The sequence below is a fragment of the Peromyscus californicus genome, unplaced genomic scaffold (assembly GCF_007827085.1).
Source record: "Peromyscus californicus insignis strain IS unplaced genomic scaffold, ASM782708v3 Scaffold_18__1_contigs__length_77618521, whole genome shotgun sequence".
In the NCBI taxonomy this organism is placed as follows: domain Eukaryota; kingdom Metazoa; phylum Chordata; class Mammalia; order Rodentia; family Cricetidae; genus Peromyscus; species Peromyscus californicus.
Window position 1 is genome coordinate 7709769 of NW_026294480.1, and position 13536 is coordinate 7723304.

The following is a 13536-nucleotide window of genomic DNA, read 5'->3' on the forward strand; positions in this document are numbered from 1 at the left end:
TCTTCCAAAAATAATTAAGTAGTAACTATGGAAACCAGACAAAACTCAGAAATGCCTTACCATTTACAAAGGGCAAAGTTAGTCCCTTGCAAAACACTCATTTTGGGACAAATCCTCCCCAAGGAAGAGCCTGATATGCAGAAGATAATCACATAGATCTGTTACCCAGGCACCATCATAGACAGTTCAAAAAACTGCTGTGGAATTGTTAAAATACATGTTTTTATAGCTGGATTATGAGTGAACCCCAAGCTACATTTTCATGTAGCCAGAAGATAAAATGGAACCTGTTGTAGAATAGAATATATGTTTAACTATGTAAAGATGAATTGCATTTGTTTATGTTGAAGAATAACTGTTTAACTATGTAAAGATGTGTTGCTGTTTCACCTTGCTTGCCTAAGGCATCTGATTGACCTGATAAAAAGCTAAATGGCCAATAGCTAGGCAGACAAGGGATAGGTGGGGCTGGTTGGCAAAGAGAATAAGTAGGAGGAGGAATCTAGGATTGAGAGAAGAGAGAATTAGGAAGAAAGAGAGGAGATGCCAGGGGCCAGTCAACAAGGCAGCTGCCAGACAGACAGACACAGAGGAAGCCAGAAAGTAGGACATCCAGAAAAGTAAAAAGCCCCAAGGCAAATGTAGATGAAGAGAAACAGGTTAAAATAAGTTATAAGAGCTAGTGGGACAAGTCTAAACTAAGGCAGAGCATTTATAACTAATAAGTCTCTGTGTCATGATTTTGGGACTAGTGGTCCAAGAAAGCCTGCTACGTGAACCCTTTTTGAGTCAGTTAAATTGTTCGCTGAAAGGCATTTCCTTTTGGAGGTGAATTAACTATTGAATGTCAGGAGGATAGCACATCATCAGTTTTAAAGACAATAAATTTCTAAGATAAATAATTGACATTTAGGGAAGATGAATGGCTTCCAGGATCTCAGCTACTAGGCTTACTAACCCATCCTCTAAATTAAATTCAAATTAAATTAAATGTAAAAATGAAAATAAAGGTGGACATTCTTTGCAGAAAAAATGAATCAGAGCCATCTGTTGAAGCCAAATTCGGTCCAGGGATCGCCACCAAATCCTGCCTCCTCAGCTACTTCTGCTGTGTGCCCCTCTGGATGCCCTTCCTCCTGCCCCACTTACCTATTCATCAGCTTCCGCTTTGCTTTCAGATTAATGTTGCTCTCTGTTCAGACAAATGTGTGCACTGCTTAGTGTGTACAGGGGACAGAAGAAGAAAACAGCCACTTGATTTCAAAACAGGCAAGATGCTGAGTCACAGCAGAAAGGAGGAATGGGTTATTTAACGTGTGAGTCTCAATGATAGCTTCATAATCAAAGTGACATGTTTATCTTTTACCTACTTTTTTTTTCATTTCTTAAAAGAGCAGAAAATACTTCTAAGGTTTCATAGGTAGAGGCTCATTTGGGGTCATCTGCAGCTTGAATTTACCACTATCATGGGTAAATGAGTAACTCTGGCATATTATAAAGTCATAAATAAAATGTTGAGCTCTACTCTCCCTAGCATACTAGGTGAGTTTTTGACTCTTTCTTGCATGCCTGGTTGGCTTGTCTTCCATTCTCTATAAAGCATGTCATCACTGGCCACCATTTCATTGCTGCATACTGACTGGCAGATGGAGAGTTAACATCATGTGAAGTCATGTTCTAGTTATGACCTTCCTAAAGCAAGTATCCCACTTTGTTGTAGAATATTATTTTAAGGTGTGTTAGTTTTGTTTATGTTGCATTTTTCAACTCCATGAAGCTGTGTTACTGTGCCTGTCTAAAACACCTGATGGTTTAGTAAAGAGCTGAATGGCCAATAGCAAGGCAGGAGAAAGGAGAGGTAGGGCTGGCAGGCAGAGAGGATATATAGAAGGAAAAATCTGCGAGGTAAGAGTAGTAGTCAGAGAAGGAGGCCACGGAGTAAGAGTAAGATTTACAGAAGTAAGAGAACAGAAAAAGCCCAGTGGCAAAAGATAGATGGGGCTAGTTTAAAGTTAAAGAAATAAGCCAAGCTAAGGCTGGGCATTCATAATTAAGAATGAGCCTCCATGAGTGATTTACTTGGGAGCTGGGTGGTGGGCCCCTCAAAAGAGTTAAGAGCAAAACCAAACAACAACACTTTCAACTAAAATCCAAATACAATGCTAAAGTCTTTGCAAAATATTGTGCAGAGCATGCTGCTAATGGAGTGGCCAGAATAAATGAACATATGTGAGTGTGTAAATTCGATACTGCTCTCTCCCATGGTGTTAAAGAGGAAGAGAGACATACATGCTTCGCCATCCAACTCTAGACCCAGAACACCAGCAGCATTTCACCCAACCTGAAACCAGCCTTAGCCAGCTGCCTTGTCCGTTTCAGCTGTGTTTTCATCCAGTGCTAATTCTCTAATTTACCCATTTATTTTTCTCAAACCACGTAATTAATGCTGAAGGGAGTCTTTTATAGGCTCGCCACTGGGCACTCTGTGTCTTAAGTGGAAGGGAAAATTCCTCAGATATGTTTCCAATCAGCATCATGTATTGAAGCCAAGAACTAACAACCCAGCACAGTAAACTATTACAAAACCCACACAATTAAGGGCTTGCCAGCACAGGCCAAGACTGAAAAGACCAAGTTCAGACCAGCACAGACTGCTTTTTCAGGGCTGTCCATCATCCTGTCCGCCATTCATCCTATTTCATGCCCAGCTTCCCCCTCCTTTGGTTCACTCTGATGCATTTTCCCTAATAAAGTGCTTGCTAATACTTGTAGATCATGCGCCTCTGCCGATATTATCAGGACAGTTGTCATAACCGACACTCAGACCTTCAAGAAGAAAAGTGCTAGAGGGAGCAAGATATCTCCAAACCCCACAACTCTTGACACATGAGTCCATGAGGAAAGATGGTTCAAAGTTCCAAGTAATACCAGTTCATACTGTGACTCTTAATGGGAGCCCAGAATGAGTCTACCCATATGCACCTAGATAGATAGATAGATAGATAGATAGATAGATAGATAGATAGATAGATAGACAGACAGACAGACAGACAGACAGACAGATAGATAGATAGATAGATAGATAGATAGATAGATAGACAGACAGACAGACAGACAGACAGACAGATAGATAGATAGATAGATAGATAGATAGATAGATAGATAGATAGATAGCCATGTTGTGAAGCTGTGGCCTCCCCTCTCACACAGCTCTCAGCTGTTCAATATCTTTCAAGCACCTGCTCATTCCAGAATAGTGTATATCCTCCTAGGCCAGACTCTAGAGGACACAAATCCCAAAGAGATAAATTACACAAGAGGCCAAGAAGCATCAGGAAGGGGTGGTGGGGTAGAGAAGGGAGGAAGTAGCCGAGACGGGACTTTTGAAGAGGAGGGTACTGACACAAGTTGTGAAGGAGGTTAGACTCAGAAGGACTTTGGAAAGGTCAGGCAAGAAGTGGCGGCTGAGAGGAGAGAGGGGCTGGAAGCTGCCCAGCAACACCAAAGAAGTCATACTGACGACGTGAGCCCATGACCTGGTGTGACCATGAGGATGATTTTGTGTGTGTGTGTGTGTGTGTGTGTGTGTGTGTGTGTGTGTGTGTGTGTATGCACATGGAGGCCCTAGATCAATGGTGGGTATCAAGCTAATCTTATAAAGATGGGGTCTCTCCCTAAACCCAGAATGACTGGCTAACAATCTCTAGGAGTTCTCCTGTTCCTCCCCTTCCTCTAGTTCTGGGATTATAGTCACACATCACGACGCCCAGCTCTTACTTGCAGGAGACCATCCTCAGGGGCTCATCCTTTTATGGTAACCAAGTTACCAGCTGACCCATCTCCCTAGCCTAGGTGACCTAAGCTCCATCCCCGGAACCCCTGTGTGGAAGGAGAGAACTGATTTCCACAAATTGTCTGCTCACCTCCACGTGTGTACACACCATGTCAGACATGCCCACACATGGACACACACATACAAAAAAAAATAATAATAAATGCAGGTTAGTTCATTAAAACCATAACTATAGTCTAGTCAAAATGAAAAATTCATACAAACCCAACTGTGAAACATGTGCAAGTTTTCTGATCCAAGCTCCTCAAAGCCATCAGGGTCACCAAAATCGAAGTCGAGAAATGGTCAACGAGTTGAAGAGTCTGAAGACATAGTGAGTACAAGCCCCGTGATGTCCTGGATGGGGTCCTGGACAGAGAAGAGTGTGAGGGGAAACCTGAGAAAGCTGAATGAACGCTTGACTTCGTTAATGATCACCGTTAAGGATAGTTCATTAATGACACATCATCAGTGCTCAGACGACGGAACCACACTATCATAAGGAGGAAACAGCAAAGAAATGTGAGTAGACTGAACAGAAATTCCCAAGCTAACAGTTGCTTTTCTGCATATCCCGAAGTTCTACAAAATGTTGAAATTGTGTTTGGTTTAAAATACGCAAGTATCTTCTCCCCACAATACTGATTCTAGACTTAAAAAAAAAAAAGTGTTCAACAAACAGACAAAAAGAGATGAATTTGAAACAACTTCAGAGATTAATCATTCAGGATCATTCACCTATTCCTGCTAAGTGGGTTATCAAATCAATCAGAGGATCCAAAGCCAGCCACTGCATTTCCTTAAGGCTCTGAATTATTAAGTGCCCACACACACCACCACCACCACCGCCACCACCACCATTACCACCCATTGATTCTAGCTCTTTCTTCTATGCCTATAAAGTACTAGGGAGACTTCCTTTCCTATCCACTGTCCTTCTCACAGCCAGAGTCCTCCCCAGCAAAAGCCCTTCCTTTCCTTCATGCCATGAGCCCCTTTCACCTCTGTGCAGTGCTGAGGCTGCCCAGGAGGCGGTCCCATCTCCATGGAGGTGACTTGTGCACCTTCTGGAAGCATTCACCAGAGATGACAGCATTGCCCGGTGACCACACAGGTCACACATCAGATTTGATAATGAAGTACTGCTGTCTCTCATTTGTGTCCTCAGGCTCCTCACTGTCTCTGTGGGTTCAGGCATTGGTGAGATGCCACCTGTTTCCTGAAGAACAGACTAGTTATGCCCCAGAAGGGCCCTAGGCAGCCTCTCATGCAAGTGACCTCACCTACACTGCAAAAACTCTTGAACAGAACTCACTTCTTCCCTGTCATCTCTGCAGCCTCATGTAACATACACACCCACAGATTACTCAGAAAAGGATGCTGACAACCTGGATGAGAGCAGGCTAATGTAGTGAAGGACCACACACCTCGGGAGCACTCAGGCTATGTGGACTGTACAGAAAAGAAGGAAAGCTCCAGAAAAGAGGGCCCAGAAAGACAGCTCCCCCCTCCCCAGGGTTTCTGATTCTCACCTTCAGACAAAAAGAAAAAAAAAAAGAGTTTGAATATTCAACCAAACCTTCAAGTTCAGTGTAAGCACCACACTGATGATATTTAATGGACACTGGTACATATCGAATGTGTTTCTGAACAAAGGCCACACTGTATGTTTCCATGTCACCCCTGGGCATTCCAAATGTAGAATTCCTGTCCACTCTTGACAAAATTGCTTTTCAATTGAAATTGAGTCTGCCTAGATTTTATACACTTGGAAATATGTGGCTCCCATTGCTTATTATTGAAATGGGATTTTTTTTCTTTCCCAAGGACTATACAAGTATACTCTTGGAGTTTTTGTATTTTGTCAAATTTGATAAAGCAATTAGTGAGTGATTAAAGTGATTTAATTTGCATAGCTAATCAGAATGTTTAATACCACCTCAAGAAATCCATTCTTTATTTATATAACAGAAATGAATGACTTCAATCCAGGGATTAATGAGGCTGAGAATGAAGCTGAGAGCAGGGAGCACTGAGGTAGCCACTTGTCCCCAGAGGTCAAGGTGAGTCCAGCAAAGGTGAGCAGAGCAGTTGCCCACAGTTTCATTTTAATGTTATAATGTGTGTACCACGACTCCAGCCTTGTCACAGTCCCAGGAGAGATACAAGCTTCTTAGAGAGGGTGGGTTTGGTTTCTTCAAGGGCAGCCTGGTGGCTGCACACGCCTTTAATCCCAGCACTCAGGAGGCAGAGGGAGGTGGATCTCTGAGTTTGTGGCCAGCCTGGTCTACACAGTGGGTTCTAGGACAGCCAGAGCTACACATAGAAACCCTATCTCTAAAAACCAAAAGAAAAAAATTTAAACTAAAAAACTTTCATAGCATTTTCAAGTTGTAGCTAAAATTACAACCTTTCCATACTGTGGAAAAAATTACTTACAAAAGCTCAGAAATCAAAACAAATGCAATATAAGCCCTGACTCTTTATACAAATATGTAAAAGGCCAGAAGAAGGTCAAAGGGGAAGGAAACAGGACTCAATATTTTAGCAGCAAGTGAGAAATTACCACTGAATAATCACCCTCCTCCACCCCTAGCTGACACCAGTTGGCTATGGAGCCAGAGCAGGACAGTGTCTAACAACAGTTGGCAGGAGGAGGAGTAGACACACAAGCAAAGACAAACAGGAATGCTTAGTAAGCACCGGGAACTTCACTCCGTGAACCAGATCAAATGCAAAGGAGCCAGGAGGCTCCCCAGGGAGAGGGAAGCTCCCGGGACCTACCAAGGCTTGCATCAAAATGCACAGGGTTCCCTCCTCCTTCACCAGGGACATGGCCATGGAGTCTAGTAGTTCCCCACCACACACAACACGTTGAGGTCCACCCAGGACTTCAAACACCATGCTATTTGTAAATAGGATTTTTGCAGATGCAATTAATTAAATTACAATGAGGTCATGCTGGATTAATATGGATCCAGTGACTGTTGTCTATGTAGGAAGGCCATGTGAAGACACAAACCACACACAGAGAACTCCATGTGACCAAACAAGAAGATCAAGGAATGCCAAGGACGGCCTCCAAACATTTGAAGCCAGGAGCGGGGGTGGGCAATGTCAGGAACTCAGAACTGTCTCCTGAAGGAACCAGCAGGCAACATCCAAACCTGAGAGAACTGAGTGTTATTGCAATCAAATATGGGGTAATTTGTTACACCAAATATGGAGTAGTTTGTTACAGTAGCCTCAGGAAAGAAATACAGCTATTAAAGATAACTATATAAAATAATGAAGACATTTTGGTCAGATTGAAAGGATTTTTCACATTCTCAACTATTATTAACACAATTACAAACAAATAAATATGAACATTAATGTGTGTATGTTGGATGTTCGAGTCACTTAAAGCTTTGGATGAAACATAAATGATGTCTAAAAACAAGTTAACAAAACAGAGGGAGAAGAGACAGATGGGTAGGCATGGCATACATAGTTCAGATGGTGATAAGACATACAACAAAATAGCACATATTAATAGCAGCACAATTAATTACACAAAAATGCCAATAGTGTGCCATTACTGAACTACTGAAACAGATTGTTTAGAAGATTTTTAAGAAGAAATTGAAAACTGTCATCTGTCCACAAAATCTGGCCCACAGATGTTTGTGTAAATAAAGTTTTATTGAAACATGTGTAGGTAGAGTTTTCCTGCCTGGCCCATGGTCAGGGCAAATCTCTCTCACCTGCCAGTCCCACAGCCACTCAGACCCAACCAAGTAAACACAGAGACTTATATTGGTTACAAACTGTATGGCCGTGGCAGGCTTCTTGCTAACTGTTCTTACAGCTTAAATTAATCCATTTCCATTAATCTATACCTTGCCACATGGCTCGTGGCTTACCAGGATCTTCACATGCAGCTTGTCATGGTGGTGGCTGGCAGTGTCTCCTCCACCCAGCTTCCTGTTCTCTCAATTCTCCTCTCTGTTAGTCCCGCCTATACTTCCTGCCTGGCCACGGGCCAATCAGTGATTTATTTATTGACCAATCAGCAACACATGTGACATACAGACCATCCCACAGCACTATGTGTACACACACACACACACACACACACACACACACACACACACACACACACACACATCTGCAAGCTGCAAATGGCTACTTTTCATGCCACAAAGGCAGCAATGAGGAGTCATGACAGAGATTATGTGGCCCTTGCAGTCTGAAATATCCCAGGTTTAATTCAACATTTTTATCAACTAACTGGCAATAACTTTAAGAGGGGATGAAAGTGATATAAAATAAGTCCTTAACTGTGTTCTCTGACTGTTCAGAGGTGACACAGAACCTGAGAAAGAGCCTGGGGTCTGATGCGATAGGTCTTGGGCTGGTTCAGATGCAGAATGCCACCCGCTGACTTGTGTTCTGAATGCTTAGTATGGGACTTGTGCAGCTTGAGTAGCAGACATAGGGCATTAAGGAGAGGACACAGAATATTGGACTGACCCCTTGTTCCTCTGTTCTCTGCTTCCTGATCCTCCATGAGGAGGGGAGCTCCCCCACAGGCTCCTGCCACCCTGTCCCCTAAACTATCTCTGTTAGGCTTCAGGGTCACAGGTCCCAAAGCAGCTCACACTCAGGTGGAAAGCAATGTCCATCAGCAAGGGTAGAAAATGATGATAAAGGCTGCGCATGGCCCTGTCACAAAAGCCAGGGACACTGGAGCAGTAGGACACCAAGAAATGCACCCACTTCTTTGCAGGCCCTGTCCTCAGTGAGAACAGTGAGAAGCATTTGAAGAGGTCAAATTTCCTTGGGCAGGAAACTGAGAAATGCCACTTTTCTTTAAATGCAGAGCAATATAGGGATGGACATGGGATCTCAGGGATTTAGGAAAGTTTATTCTGCTTTATGCAAAATGACAGCATCTAGAGCAAAAGGGTGCATTTCTGCAATCTCTAATCTTGAATAAAGTTTGAACAGAAAGATGAAGAACTACAATGACTGCAGAAATTCTATTTTAATAACTATGAGGAGACCTAGAAGCCCTGGGATCCCTTCATATTACTACCAGAGAGAAAATATGTGAAAAGCTGCTTTTCTTCATTAATAAACCACATATTCCATTAAAAATGTAACTGCTACAAAGCTTGAATTGAACATCTCACAGCAACACTCTTGCTATTGAAAGGCACTTCCAGGGAGTTTGATGAACCAAAAAGACAAAGAACACTGAATCCAGACAGCACCCTTCTGTACATTCCCTCTGACTATCCAGCTTCTCAAAATATGGCGATAAACATTTACATTTATAATTATTTAAAAAGCCAAGTAGGATGCATGTGCAAAACCCAGTATCTAAGTAGATATTTGTATGTTTAGATAAAGGAGACTGAATGTCTCTTAGACTACATTTATGAGGTCTGTCATCAGGTAACATAGTTTACCAATTTGATCAAAATTAATTCACCAGTGCCTTCGATTATGTAAATGGCTGTCCACTGTCTGATAAAGATGTCAGTTTGGAAATAAGGATTATCTAGCTCAGGGAGACTAACCAACAACATCCGATGCCCTCAATTTCTCATGAAAACTACTCTGGCCTCTGTGTCTTTGCTGATTGCCTCCCAAGGCCTCTGCAGCAATAGTCTTGAGAGTTACGATGGACTGGAGGCCCCAAGAAGTGCTGGGCCAGTACAACTTCACACTGTGGATTCTGATCCTGGATTATCTTTTTCCTGATAGCCAGAGAGAGTGCTGGGCAGCGAGCAGAGGCCAGGATTTGGATCCTGCTCAAAACATGGGAAGCCTACTTATAACAGGTTGACAGGGGCTAAAAGACTGACACCCATCAACCTCCTCACACACGAGTGAAGAGCAGCACTCTTAGCTTCTCCCTTCCCTCCCTTCGCTTGCAGGACCGGATACCACCAAACCAATGGGATACAGATGCTGACATTAGTCAGCCTGCAGGGGCAGATGGCACACCACACTCCCTGTGAGAGTATTGTAAGGAGAATGCAATTCAAGCGCTGGGTGAACACAAGACACAATTCAGAGACCAGATGGAGCAGGAAAAGCATTGACCAGAACTTGAATGTGCTGAGGCTTTGGGTAGAAGGATCCAGCTACATCTTGCTGTGGATATCCCTCAAGCCATGAACCCATTTTCCTCCCTTCCTCTCTGCAGCTTCTAGGGGAGAAAGTCAACCAGAATGTGCTCCAGAGCCTGGGATCTGCGGAGGATCTGATAGGGCAGTGGTAGATAAGAAACCTGCAGACTGCCCTTTCCCTAACATTGAGCTGTCTGCTCTTATGCAAAGTGGAGCAGCAACTCCCAGCCCTGATTGTATTTTTAGCAAATGTTGCTGCCTTCCTCCCACCCCTCTCTTTCCCTGTGAAGGTGCTCCTGTGTGCAATGGACCTAGCCAGGAAGGAAAACCAGCTGCATAGTGGATGGGTTTCTAAGTGGAGAAAGACATCAAACCACAGCGCAGCTATAACAATTTCTGTTCACTGGCTCATGCCAAGAGTCAGACCCACTGGCATTACAGACTGCTGCTGTGGAGTATGCTAACAGCCTAACATGTATGAACAGTTTCAAATGTTCACAGAACTAGCACAAGCCAGGAACAACTTAGCAGATGTCCAAAGTTCTCCTTCAGGATGCATCAGGATTGTGCTTCAGATACAACCTGCTTCTGAAATCCTCTCTCATGACCACTACAATTACATTGCCCTGTCAGTATGTTGAAATTACCCAGAAGGCCAGGCTGCTGCAGGAAACCGTGTGGCTAATATTCATGAAGCAAAAGCCACCACTGTACAAAGGATGCGCCATTCTATAACGTGTAAGTTTGGCCTGTATGTGTTGTGTGTGGTGAAGTTACCCTGTGTTAGTGCCCCAAGCCCTGTATGCAGAGACATGAAGGCAGGCGTGACTGCCTTAAGCCCAGGATCACACGTGACTTCAGTTCCCAGACCCTGCACATGGGGAATGGAGTGACAGATGGCCTTTCCCACAGATGGCCCTCTGCACAGTCACCACTCCCACACATTCCTCTGCAGTGTGCTTTGCCCCGCACTCATCAGGGCACACTTAATTTCTCCAACCTTGCACATCTGGGAAAGCCCTGGAATTGTGCAACCAAAAGTATTCAAAGGAAATAGGCCTGTGCCTTTTTCTGGGCACTGCCAGGAAACTTGCATTTCCTTCCTCTTGAACCTGTGTGCAGAGGGAAGAAAGGCCATAGGCTGGCCCTGGAGCATCAGCTATGTAAATGAGGCGCTTCTTACACCCAGTTGTGAGAGGCCAGCTGCGCTTATGCCAGGGCCAGCAAAGACGTGACTGCAACTGGATGAGACCCAGGAAACTATCCAGTGGAGTTCAGGCTCCCAAGAGGACTGTGCCGCAGAGTAATAAATGATGGTAGCTTGAACTATAAAACTATACTTACATGCATTTGTTGATTTAATTTGTTTTCTTTCAAAAAGAGGGGGAAAAAATAAGAAGTTCCTGCCAAAGAAAAGAAACGCCTTCTCTTGAGCTCTGGAAGTCAACGCAGGGTTTCAGGACAGGGACGATGCTGAGCGGCAGCAGGACATCAAGCTTCGGCTGTGTTTAGATGCGGGCCTTTTATTTGCAGAACTTGGTACTTACGGAAAAGCCATAGAGTGCTGAGCCTATTGTGGCACTACCCAGATGGTTCTGGTTATAATCTTCCTCATTCTTCCACTTCTGAAAGCACAACCAGCTGTCAGCTACACCAAGCCTCAGGAACCATTGACGATGGTGACCATGTGCTACAGGGATGGCAGCCAGCCCCTGGGGACAAAGGGCTTCCCATATGAGTCTGCCAACTCTGCCCCACACCATTTCCTCTTTGCATGACTGAAGCAGAAGTCCGCAGCCTCCTCCCTGGCTACCAGACCTGTCAACACCTTCCAGAGAGGTCAGAGTTCCACTTGACCACTCTGGTGGGCAGCCTGCCCTCTTGAAGAGCTGCATGCATGACCTGCCCCTGTTCTGTAGCTACACAGTTCCTCCCAATAGCTTTATGGAACAGGGCGATGAATATGAAATGCTGAGCCACTGAACCAAAATTACTTGAGACACGCCTTTAATCCCAGCACTCGGGAGGCAGAGCCAGGCGGATCTCTGTGAGTTTGAGGCCAGCCTGGGCTACCAAGTGAGTCCCAGGAAAGGCACAAAGCTACACAGAGAGACCCTGTCTCGAAAAACCAAGAAAAAAAAAATTCAACATGTAAAATTCTGACACCAGAGATATTCCAGACATTGACCCATAGGCCAATGGTATCAAGATATGGACTGAGCTGGGCACAAACTTTTTGGTCACATTATAAACTACTGACCTGTCTTCAATGACTGCCCCTCCTAGTATTCAAATCCTTGTACAATCCCATGAGGATATTTGAAAGTGACCATCGCTTAGGTTGTTATTATTCATTTATTCTGTTCAAAGCTTTTCAGGAACAAGCTTATTGGAGCAGAATGGATTTCTGAATAGAAGTCTTTTGGATAAGCTGTTGCTAAGCCAATGCTCAGGCACTCCTTTTGTACTTGCTGGTATCATGTGGAACTTCAAGATATCACTTGGCTTGGGTGCTCTTTGTTCCCATCCAAATGCATGCTGAAGTTTAACTGCCAACATGACGGTACCGAGAGGTAGCAGCGCTTTTAGGAAGGATTTATGTAGTTCTTCCATTGAAGAGGCCACCACCAAGGGTCTTCTCCATCATGGGCCCTTTGCTCCCTCTTCATCACACTTTGAAGGGTTTTCTCCATCGTGGGCCCTTCACTCCCTCTTCACCATACTTTGACTTGAATCATCATGAAGCCTCAGTAATACATAATAGGTATATCTACTCATAGACTTTCAGAACCATGAGACAGAATAAACCTTTTTCCTCTGTGAACTACTCAGCTGCAACAGAAAATCCACACTAAGCCTTCTGAATGGATGCCTGAAACCCAAGTACCATTCAGTCCAGAGGATGTCACACTCACATACTCAGTCGCTATTATCTTAGGTGGCTCACTAGCCAGCACCACTTCTAAAGAGAAGGCAAATGCCAGGAAAGCACTGGGAAGCCCCAGAGGGAGGCATCACATCAGGGGCATTTGCCAGTACGAGGTATGGATGCCTAATTCCCTTCCTTGCTCTGGAGCTCTGCCTTCGCAGCTCTCTTAGAGGTGAACACACTCAGATGTGCGCAGCACATGCAAACCCCTTGCTAAGTTTGGCGTATACTATGAAGAACAGAATGAAAAAGGCTGGGAGTGTTTCTTGAAAGGAAGGGAGAGTGAGGTACACATAGTTGGTGCTGATGGTAGGAGAACTGAGACACTCCCATCTAGATGACCATGAATCATTCAATAGATCATAAGTATATTTATACATAGTCTTTCTAGAATGCATATGATTTGATTGAGAGTTGGAACATAAGTATGTATATATAAATTAAATATCCAACACTAAAACACATTCATAATTGACAAATAAATCTTAAATAACAATACTCCTGCATAACAAAGAGTTAAGAACTCCTTCACAATGATTTGTTCCCTATTTTAAAAATTACCCCTAAATGGCCCTCTCTCGGGTTCCCATAGAGACAAAAGGAGGGGAAGGGTGGATGTCACGTGCCTTGCCACCTCTGCCGTAGTGAGCTCA

General features: G+C 43.9%; 1 protein-coding gene across 7 annotated transcripts in view; it reads right to left on the reverse strand.

Annotated features, from left to right (window-relative positions):
- Window positions 1–13536, reverse strand: part of Sema5a (semaphorin 5A) — a 469252-nt gene that overhangs the window by 438761 nt on the left and 16955 nt on the right. For 2 of the 7 annotated variants that reach the window (XM_052743000.1, XM_052743003.1), the window contains exon 2: window positions 4058–4201. The exons of 4 other annotated variants lie outside the window; for them this stretch is intronic. The gene's annotated coding sequence lies outside the window, so the exon portion shown is untranslated. The remainder of the gene's footprint in view (window positions 1–4057; window positions 4202–13536) is intronic. One more of the 7 variants, XM_052743001.1, reaches the window with a different exon arrangement.